Source organism: Macrobrachium rosenbergii, chromosome 6, assembly GCF_040412425.1.
Source record: "Macrobrachium rosenbergii isolate ZJJX-2024 chromosome 6, ASM4041242v1, whole genome shotgun sequence".
Taxonomy (NCBI): domain Eukaryota; kingdom Metazoa; phylum Arthropoda; class Malacostraca; order Decapoda; family Palaemonidae; genus Macrobrachium; species Macrobrachium rosenbergii.
The window spans coordinates 5,324,888-5,336,487 of record NC_089746.1 but is presented as its reverse complement, the minus strand read 5'-3'; the positions used below and the strand labels follow the sequence as shown (position 1 = coordinate 5,336,487).

The following is an 11,600-nucleotide window of genomic DNA, read 5'->3' as shown; positions in this document are numbered from 1 at the left end:
CTCCTCCTCCTCTTCTTCTTCTTCTTCTTCTCCTTCTTAACCCTCCTCCTCTTCCCCCTCCTCCTCCTCCTCCTCCTCCTCCTCTTCTTCTTCTTCTTCTCCTTCTTAACCCTCCTCCTCTTCCCCCTCCTCCTCCTCCTCCTCCTCCTCCAACATCTCAACCCTCCTCCTCTTCCCCTCCTCCTCCTCCTCCTCCTCCTCCTCCTCCTCCAGCATCTCACTCAGTGCCAGAGGCTTAAATGACCCTCTTCCCATGCTTTGTGCTTGTCTGGATGGCAAGCAAGCGGGGCAATCAAAGAAAGGAAAAAGGAAAGAAAAAGAAAAAAAAAAAGTGTACTTGGGAAAATAAAAAAAAATTAAAGAATAGTGTACTGAAAAAAATTATCAAAAAAGTGAACTTGGGATGTTACAAATGGCTGGTATAGGTGCCAAGGAAGCCTGGAAATATGAATTTTCATTTTTTTTTCTTCTATTCTTAGTTTGTCTCTTATTTGAAGCGTCGTGAAAGTCATTTCTGGTGAATAATGATTTTATCAGTTGCTAGAAGTTGTCGTGTGTGTGTGTGAGTTTGCGCTTGCGTGTGCTTGCGGGGAGTTAACTGCGTTCACGCGTATGAATGTTAACTTAAAGTGAAATTATTTATATTTTTATTAGATATTTGAAAGTAATTAATAAACAGAATAAACAAGTTTAGGAAAATTTAAAGTTAGCTTAGCCAAATGAAGGAATGAGAACGCAACAAGGCAAACAGATAAAAAGGGTAAGAGGGAAATAGAGGGACTGATAAAAGATAAGAGAGAGAGAGAGAGAGAAATCAAAGAGTTGGTATTCGTTAAAGAGATCTAACTATTGAATAGCATAGGTTGACCTGAGAGAGAGAGAGAGAGAGAGAGAGAGAGATACGTGACATCTTGTGAAAGAAAATATCCATTGCGGATGAAGTATAGACAAATTTAAATATAATGAAAACCAGGAAGACACCGAAATCGTAAGCAATGAAAGAAATTCAGTTCGGCGAATCGATCATTTCTTAATATATCCATTTTTTTTTTTTTTTTTTTTTTGCAAAATCTCAGAAGTGGGCGTGTTCTGACAGGTGAGAATGGGCGGTGACACTCCGTAGGCTGAAGTGGGCGGGGCCAGCGAAGCCAGGTGGTGGGAAGTACCTGGGCATCGCCGAGCACAGGTCAGTCAGTGTTGCCCTGGCCCGTGCGCTGTTCACATCTGTGCCAGTTTCTCGCTGCCCCGCCTCAGGTCAGTCAAGAGAGATTGATGCTCTTCAAAAGACTCAGGACTTTGCTGTGGTTCCCCTTCTGTAGGGTTCTGGAATTCTCTCTCTCTCTCTTTTAATGTGGTTAACTTATGCTTTCAGTAGTTATTAGTTATCTCTAACGGATATATATTCTCTCTCTCTCTCTCTCTCTCTCTCTCTAACCTGTACTATTCAGTAGTTCTCTGATATAAACTTTTGAGTCTTCTCTCTCTCTCTCTCTCTCTCTCTCTCTCTCTCTCTCTCTCTCTCTCTCTCTCTCTCTCTCTCTACTGTACTATTCAGTAGTTCTCTCTTATTAATATTAACTTTGAGACTTCTCTCTCTCTCTCTCTCTCTCTCTCTCTCTCTCTCTCTCTCTCTCTCTCTCTCTCTCTCTCTCTCTCTCTCTCTCTCTCTCTCTCTCTCTCTCTCGCCGATTTTTACATGCAGGACCTTAACATCGATAATAAATGTGACATGTATGCAAAATTTTTATTTATTTTATTTTGATTAAATCTTGGGTAGAGCAGCTATTCTTAACCTAAGCAGACAATAAAATAAGCTCTGTTCAGAACGGCAAAAGATTTTCTAGGTGACATTGCAATATATATATATATATATATATATATATATATATATATATATATATATATATATATATATATATATATATATATATATACATGCGTGAGTGTTAATGTATGTGTTTGTGTGTTTTGTATTTAACTTGTGCTTAATATTCTATTCTGAAGTTTCCATTTAAACAACGTTTTCTCAAGAATTCATCTTAAATGCTTATTTTGAACGCTAATGTTATGAGTTGGAAAAAATGAAGTCATCATTTTCTAATTGTTTCCTCATCAGCATATTATTTGTCATCAAAATGAATCTGTAAAATAACGGGCTTTTAAATTGTGTTAATCTCTCTGTCTCTCTCTCGCTCTTTCCCTCTCTGCTATTAACCTTGTCTTCTACCCTTTCATTGTCTCACACTTCGTTACCTTACAATCTCTCTCTCTCTCTCTCTCTCCTATTAACCTTGTCTTCTACCCTTTTATTGTCTCACATTTCGTTACCCTGCAGTCTCTCTCTCTCTCTCTCTCTCTCTCTCTCTCTCTCTCTCTCTCTCTCTCTCTCTCTCTCTCTCTCTCTCCCTTATACATTCACGCTCCACCCAGCTCTATCTATCTATTTACTTTCCTCATCCCTTCCCAAATGGAAGTTAAGTTATACGGGGTTTGATGCGAAGTCATATTTCGGGAGAAGCTTATTTCAGGCCTTGTGATTGGTCGGAGTAGATTGGATCCTTTGGCTTCATTCGCCCCTGTCAGTCATCGATCTGTTAAATGATAATTTTGTTTTTTGCTTTTGTGTTGGTATATCATTTATTATTCGCGTTTTATTCTCGCGTTTGTAAATATTGTATATGTTTGTATGATATTTTGTCAGCTCTGTATGTAGGCTATAAATTTATATGTTTGGGCGTGAGATGCAAATCTTTTAAATGTTTTTACTGTTGTATTTTTGTGCTCTCTCTCTCTCTCTCTCTCTCTCTCTCTCTCTCTCTCTCTCTCTCTCTCTCTCTCTCTCTCTCTCTCTCTCTCTCGTACAAGTTTAATCGTTATTTATAAACGCCTTCATATTGTTTCTGTGCAGTTATCCAGAATGACGTGATTTCAGTAAGTTGCAATATAAAATTAAGCTTTGCTCTTTCAAGATTCCAGATTTAAACTCGAATTTTGAGATATATTACACTGGAAAAGTCTGGATGGCTTTTGTAGAACTATTAGTTGAAACTCGGGCATGAGTTTCGTGGGATTTTAAGAAGTGAATACTACCGTCCCTTGTATACAACGTAGACGTTTGAAAAGACTGATGATTTGGGTGTTTCATGTATAAAAGGCTCATCCCTTATTTAGAATGTTGAATGTGGCAGTGATTTGTGGTAATGTCACCACCTCTCTGGCGAAACAGAATGTCAGTGTATGTATGTGTGTATGTTTCTATGTCATTGTAGAGAGAGAGAGAGAGAGAGTCCTTATTCATCAAATAAAATGTAGAATTCCGCAGCTTATGACACACATGCCTTGTAAAATGCGGGCCTTGAAAAAAAAGAAAAAGATATAGTAAAACCTAAGAATGTAATGAGGATATCAGTTTGATGAACTCTTCAAAAGCTCCCGTCAGTATATGAGAAGTATAAGCACAGAATAGCTTGCTTCCAGAGGCACTGGAATTCAACACAGTTCCCAAAAATGTATCGGAATGATTGTTGCTGATTGCGCTATTAACCAAAATTAGCAACAGATACGCAAGCGGTTGGCTGGTACATTCTCTACTCTTGGATTTAATCGAAAGTGGTGGACTTGTAGGCATAATATTGAACCGTGAGGTCAAGCAGTACACTCTCTCTCTCTCTCTCTCTCTCTCTCTCTCTCTCTCTCTCTCTCTCTCTCTCTCTCTCTCTCTCTCTCAAGTAAACGCTATTTTTATTCGTAAAATATATTATAGATACCAAGTCAGTTGTCACGGGTTACGCTTACCAAAGTGTTCTCTCTCTCTCTCTCTCTCTCTCTCTTGTTCTTCTCTCTCTCTCTCTCTCTCTCTCTCTATAATCTCTATTGTTTTATTCGTATATTATAATATATATATATATATATATATATATATATATATATATATATATATATATATATATATATATATATATATATATATATATATATATATATATATATATATATATATACAAAGATCGTTTTCATGGATTACGCTTACTAAAATTCTCTCTCTCTCTCTCTCTCTCTCTCTCTCTCTCTCTCTCTCTCTCTCTCTCTCTCTCTCTCTCTCTCAAGTAAACACTATTGATTCGTAAAATATATTATATATACCAAGTCAGTGTTCATGGGTTGCACTATACCAAAATGTTATTTTCAAGTAGAATGTGATCCGGAAAAGACAAGATATACTGCCGTGCAACAGTTTAAAAGACAGAAATCAAATGAAATTAGAAGAAAATAATCCCAGAACAAGAGAAAGAATAAGAAAAAATATGTAAAAAAAGTAAAAAAATTATGTGAAAGTGCAAGAGGCTGTAAAATCTCTTCAAGGGAAAATTGTGAAAGGTTGCTTTTGTGTAACTGTGTGAAAGTTACCTGCGCGAAGGAAGTTTTGAAAACTTGGGACGAGGATGTACGCTGTTTTTTTAAATTAAGAATGCCGAAATTATGTATTCAGTGGTGTAGAAATGTTGAAGTACGTGTGATAGCAGGAACAAATTTACGAGGGCTTACGAACTAGTGAACGGGTTTTGATAAATTTAGCGGATACCATTCATTGGGTTAACCCTCCAGATGATGTGTTTTTGTAGATTGATAATCATCAATGATTTGTAGCCATTAAAATCATCTCGTTTGTTATATTCAGTTAAGTATGTACCACTTTCAAAGAAAGAAGACGACCGAAATAAGTAAATAATACTACTAACCGATGCTTTTTTATCATTGTATTGGTTCAATTTGACTACATTTCAAAATGACTAACTGCCTGAACTGTTTAAAAAAAAGGCTTTTTTAAACTGACTGGTTGCCTGAACTGTTTAAGAAAAAAGTTTTTTAAACTGATTGGTTGGCTAAACTATTTTAAAAAAGACTTTTGTAAACTGACTGGTTGCCTGAACTCTTTAAAAAAAAGCTTATTAAACCTGACTGGTTGCCTGAACTTTTAAAAAAGGCTTTTTTAAACTGACTGGTTGCCTGAACCCTAAAAAAACCTTTTTTAAACTGACTGGTTGCCTGAACTGTTTTCAAAAAGGCTTTTTTAAACTGGCTGGTTGGATGCACTGTTTAAAAAAAGGCTTTTTTAAACTGACTGGTTGCCTGAACTGTTAAAAAACTTTTTTAAACTGATCGATTGCCTGAACTGTTAAAAAAAAGCTTTTTTAAACTGACTGGTTGCCTGAACTGTTTTAAAAAAGGCTTTTTTTAACTGAGTGGTTGCCTGAACTGTAAAAGAAAAGGCTTTTTTTAACCTGACTGGTTCCCTGAACTGTTTAAAAAACCTTTTTTAAACTGACTGGTTGCCTGAACTGTTTTTTAAAAAGTTTTTTTTTAACTGGCTGGTTGCATGCACTGTTCATAAAAAGGCTTTTTTAAACTGACTGGTTGCCTGAACTGTTAAAAAAAGGCTTTTTTAAACTGACTGGTTGCCTGAACTGTTTAAAAAAAGGCCTCTTTAAACTGATTGGTTGCCTGAACTGTTAAAAAAAGGCTTTTTTAAAGTGACTGGTTGCCTGAACTGTTTAAAAAAATTACTTTTTCAAACTGACTGATTGAATGCACTGTTTAAAAAAAGGCTTTTTTAAGCGACTGGTTGCTTAAACTGTTTAGAAAAAGGCTTTCTTAAACTGACTGGTTGCCTGAACTGTTTAACAAAAAGGCTTTTTTAAGCTGACTGATTGCCTGAACTGTTAAAAAAGGGCTTTTTTAAACTGACTGGTTGCCTGAACTGTTTAAAAAAAAACTTTTTTAAACTGACTGGTTGCCTGAACTGTGTAAAAAAGATGCTTCTTTAAACGGACTGGTTGCATTCCCTGTTTAAAAAACTGTTTTTAACCTGACTGTTTGTATGCTATGCAACGTTTAAATATAGGGTTTTTTCTAACCTGATTGTTTTAAAAAAGGGCTTTTTCAACCAGACTGGTAACTTGCGCTGTTTACAAGAGTTGGTTTTAATCAGACTGTTTGCATGCACTGTTTAATAAAAGGGTTTTTTAACCTGTTTGCATGCACTGTTTAAAAAAGGGTTTGAACCACTGTTTGCTTGCGCTGTTTACAAAGAGCTGATTGTAACCTGGCCGTTTGAATGCACTGTTAAAAAAAGTTTTTTTTTTTTAACCACTGTTTGCATGCACTGTTTACAAAAGAGCTGTTTGTAACCAGACCTTTTGCATGGACATTTTACAAAAGAGAAACCAGACCTATTACATGGACTGTTTACAAAAGAGCTGTTTATAACCAGACCTTTTGCCTGGACGGTTTAAAAACGGAAAACAAATATTCTTGATAAAAGAACTTATCTTATATAAAATATCCCTCTTCGTCATTTTAAAAAACCCTCTATTTTCCTTAATGAGAAATAATCGAATAAGTAATAGACATTACCAGTCGCATTTTGTTTACTGTTTACATTCCCTTTTTGCTTGGTTCGTCTGCAGTGGCTATTGAGCACGAGAACAATCGTGTCCGGGATGATGTGTGTGACGTAGATTTGCTACGATATTCACAGTTCGTTAAATGGAATGGCCATATCTCGCATATAAATTGTAATTTCTGTGTCTCCCCCCCCCTCCATCTCTCTCTCTCTCTCTCTCTCTCTCTCTCTCTCTCTCTCTCTCTCTCTCTCTCTCTCTATCTATATATATATATATATATATATATATATATATATATATATATATATTCGAATCTGTTGAAGTTATGAATGCTCTCTCTCTCTCTCTCTCTCTCTCTCTCTCTCTCTCTCTCTCTCTCTCTCTCTCTCTCTCTCTCTCTCTCTCTTACACCTTACAGCACACACACACGCACACACACAATATGTATACATATATATATAAAGTTTGAATACTCTTTGCTGACATACTGGAGTATCCGTGCGCGCATGCGCGTTTGCATCATTTAAGGCTGCGCGCATTTAACGTTACATTTGCAAATCAGTATAATGCGCTTGCAAACAAATATTCGCATATATATATATATATATATATATATATATATATATATATATATATATATATATATATATATATATATATATAACTGCATCTCAGTATCGCCATTTTTGAAAACGAATGGATGCGGATGAATGTCACCTGTGCTCTGGGGAGTGCCGGGGCGCGTCAGCTCTCAAGGGTGACCGTTGGATCCCTTGTGATGAAAGTATTCGGTTGGTGAACCTTCGACTCTTTGGGTTGATAAGTGCGGATATATACAATTTCGGAACTCAAGTGATAGAGTGTGGTTGTAGCCTACCAGTTTAAAACGTGAAATTGGGGATACGGTTTTCAAAGCTTTGATAAATAATGATTGGTTTCAGCTCTTTGGTCGATGGGTGCGGATCCGCACTTTGGGAACTTCATTAGGAAAGTGAGGTTAAACCTTACGAGTTGAGAAATTAATTTAGAAGTGGGGTTTTCAAACCGCTGATAAGTAATTAAGTATGATTTGCACTTTCATTACTTACATTTGTAGAATACTAAGCATTTTTCGTAAGGAATTAGTGTTTGATTGTTGTGAAAACATGGGAAGCATATATGCCATACATGCTTATAGAATTGCTGTTAATTTATATACGTAATATATTTAATCACAAATATGTATCCTGTCGTAGATTGTAAAATATAAAGCGATTCACTGAAATATACAGTAATACATACGGGAAACCATCTGATAATTTCGTTAACAATTACTGAAGCATTCTCTTATAGAGGCACATGATAAGAGAATGCTTCAGTAATTGTTAACAAAATTATCAGACCGAGGATATTATTCTTTCTTGAGAAATGTTCTGTCTCATTCAATTAGAATGCTACATCAGTTAATCAATGATTTACATAATGAAAATATAAATTCTTAATTCTTTCTGTATATATATATATATGTATGTATATATATATATATATATATATATATATATATATATATATATATATATATATATATATATATATATATATATATATATATATATATATATATATATGTATGTGTGTATAGAGAGAGAGAGAGATTTATAATTTCAAGAAATTGATATTTAATACCTGCATTAAGAAAGAAAACACTAAGCATTCTCTCTCTCTCTCTCTCTCTCTCTCTCTCTCTCTCTCTCTCTCTCTCTCTCTATTATGCTTGTACAAATGTACGTGTGTGTACCATGTTTGTGTGAGCTCTTGTACCCCATAAATTAATTTTCCTTTTACTCAGCAGATAGTTTAGCATCGCGTTAAGCTCCTCTCTCTCTCTCTCTCTCTCTCTCTCTCTCTCTCTCTCTCTCTCTCTCTCTCTCTCTCTCTCTCTCTATGGTGCACGAACAGACGCACAAACACTTGTTTGTACTTAACTCGTCTCTTGTAACTAACGAACCATAACGCATAAAAACTTTCTTCTTTTGCATAATAGAGAGAGAGAGAGAGAGGAGAATGAGATAGTTGACAGGAGGGAATGAGATAGGGTGACAGGAGAAAGAGAGAGAGAATACTTATGTTAATTTATTCCTCGTCATTAACATTCTGAAGTAACCGAAAGTTTAAAAAATATATTGTGAATATTCAGGGAATGACATAGGATGACAGGAGAGAGAGAGAGAGAGATACTTCAGTTAATATATTCATCTTCATAAACATTATAATGTCATCGGGTGGTGGAAAATTTATTATCTTGGTTACTCAAGTGATTTTTTTCTTTGAAAATACTTTCAAGTTCTAGTATTCCGCATTTCTTAAAGGTTTAATATTTTGTTTTCAATTTTCATTTCTCCATTCTCAAGTGTCGAATATGGATTTTGGGGGAGGGGGTCATCTCCATGACGGTGATATTATGATTCACTTCTTGTTTTTAGCAAAGTATCAAATCTCTCTCTCTCTCTCTCTCTCTCTCTCTCTCTCTCTCTCTCTCTCTCTCTCTCTCTTTTCACCATCCAGGATGTATAGTGAGAGAGAGTATCAAGACTCTCTCTCTCTCTCTCTCTCTCTCTCTCTCTCTCTCTCTCTCTCTCTCTCTCTCTCTCTCTCTCTCTCCGTTCAGGATGTATAGTGAGAGAGAGAATCAAGACTCTCTCTCTCTCCACCCAGGATGTATGGTGGGAGAGAGACAGTATCAAGACTCTCTCTCTCTCTCTCTCTCTCTCTCTCTCTCTCTCTCTCTCTCTCTCTCTCTCTCTCCATCCAGGATGTATGCGAGAGAGACACACTTGATAATAATCTTAAACAAGAGGTCAATGACAAAAAAAGAAAAATGGCAAAAATGAACACTGGACTCATTGCCAAAAAGGGGACGATATGTTTCTTAGTCATTTGAGAAGCGTGTGATGTTTTTCCCTGTAGCTTTTCCTTCCATGATAGCCCGAGAAGCTATTTGTCATCATTTCAGTGTTCTTGACAAAGATCTAAAGATTTTAACAATTTGTTAAAGATATCAAGTCTCAAGTTTCTGAATAAACTGAAAAAAAAATGTATAATTTTTTTCGCTGTTTTTGACAAATGGTCTTTCACTTGCGATTTGTGAAGAGTTTATTGCAATTGTTAATGTTGAAGATGCACGGAAAAAGAAAACTACAAGATAGGGAAGCAAATCTCTCTCTCTCTCTCTCTCTCTCTCTCTCTCTCTCTCTCTCTCTCTCTCTCTCTCTCTCTCTCTCGTGAGTCTTTCGTGAGCCATTCACATCTTTTCAGCCTTTGTCCTTATTCCATGTATTTTGTTGATAACAGTCTAGGCTGCATTGGACACTATATCAAAAAAGCATAACAGTCTGAAACAACCGCCCCTCCCCCGCTCCTTTCCAAAAATGCTGGCCAATCGGAGCCGCCCTCTACCTCTTCTCCCCCGCCCCAAATAGAAAAGGTTATTTCTGTCCCCTGACATTGAGCTCATCGAATGTTCCCGAAATTGGGCCGGGTCATGCGGAGTCACTAAGGCAGTGTCGTGATCACTATTTCTGAATCCTTGGGAAAATTTAGCAAGACCACGTTTGGATTTTGCTCGTGTCCATTCGTCAATTGTTTCATTGACGTGGTATGGTTTACTTTGCTCATTCCTTTGCTTGTTATAATTTTACAAAACATAATAGTCAAGGCATGTGTTATTTCACACGTGATAATTGTAAGCTTTTCGATGTCGTCCTGCGCCTCAGACTGGGATTTGACATCTGTAGTTAAACGCAAAAGCCAAAATGGCAGTTTTCAATTTTAGGCAAAACACGAAGAGGTGTCTGCCTTGAGCTCGCAAGAAAAGACGACAGACTGCAAGTGATGTCCGCCTATATTCATCAGAATTTTGCCGTTTGAGAATAAAGAGCATCAGAGGCCTTTGGATACAAAGATGCGGACAGTTTTTAGAGGGCTGCAAATTGCTATGTTGATCATCCACCCTCCAATCATCAAACCAACCAAATTGCAGCCCTCTAGCCTCAGTAGTTTTTATTTTTATTTAAGTTTGTAGTTAGCCATAATCGTGCTTTTGGCAGCGATATAGGATAGGCCACCACCGGGCCGTGATTAAAGTTTCATGGGCCGCGGCTCATACAGCATTATCCCGAGACCACCGAAACACAGATCTATTTTCGGTAGCCTTGATTATAGGATGTACAGAGAAGTCGATTGCGCCGAAGAAACTTCGGCTCATTTTTTACCTGTTTAGCAAAACGTCACTTTCGGAATTACATGATTTCAGCCCAAAGGGACTGAAGTCCATTAAATTCCAAGAAATTCACACACATGCAGTTGAGAACTTTGTAGATAATGTTCATGAGGCATAAGCACTTCCCTCGTCAGAAGCTGAACAGATCTCTGATCCGAATCCCTGAGAACAGATGAAGCTGTCCAGGTGTTAAATAACCCATTTCTGTCGGCTCCAATTGATTTCTCAGGGCGGCAACAATGCGAGGTTTTCCGCAATGCGAGCCAATGATTATAGTTTACGTATCGAAAATGACTGGGTCTTCGTTTTGTACGAGGGCCTCCTCCCTTTTCTGAACCCCTTTCTCTCTCTCTCTCTCTCTCTCTCTCTCTCTCTCTCTCTCTCTCTCTCTCTCTCTCTCTCTCTCTCTCTCTCTCTCTCTCTCTCTCTCTCCTCCTCCTCCTCCTCCTCCTCCTCCTCCTCCTCCCTCCTCCTCCTCCTCCTCCTCCTCGATGTACTAATAACTTTATATTTTATAATTACTCTCACGGGACCTACGGACGTACAACCATGAATTGTAGATTTACAGTGGGTGATGTCAGGTAGAACGGGGATTCGGGGTGGGGGATTCCCGTTGTCGTTGGGGTGTGGGTTTGTTGGGGGTGGGGTGCCGGTTAACACAGCATAATAAAAGACTCATCCTGGGTTTTGCGCGTAATGATGGGGGTTATTGGGTCCTCTGAGAGAAAGTTTCTGACTAGAGAGAGAAAGAGATAGAGAGGGGGAAATTGTTACATTCTTGTAGAGTAGTGGGTGTAGAAGTTAAGCTGATGACAGGAAAAGTAAGAAAAACTTGGAGGCTGGAGAGAGAGAGAGAGAGAGAAATGGTAAAATGGATAGAGAGAGAGAGAGAGAGAACTAGGTGGAGTGTAGAATCTCAAAGAAGTCGTTGATATAAA

At 37.4% G+C, this 11,600-nt stretch overlaps 1 protein-coding gene across 1 annotated transcript in view; it reads left to right on the top strand.

The window, feature by feature from the left end:
• The first annotated feature begins 1,199 nt into the window (after positions 1 to 1,199).
• LOC136839124 (venom allergen 5.01-like) overlaps positions 1,200 to 11,600 on the top strand; it is a 293,527-nt gene continuing 283,126 nt past the window's right edge. Inside the window, exon 1 of the mRNA XM_067104789.1 lies at positions 1,200 to 1,254. The gene's annotated coding sequence lies outside the window, so the exon portion shown is untranslated. The remainder of the gene's footprint in view (positions 1,255 to 11,600) is intronic.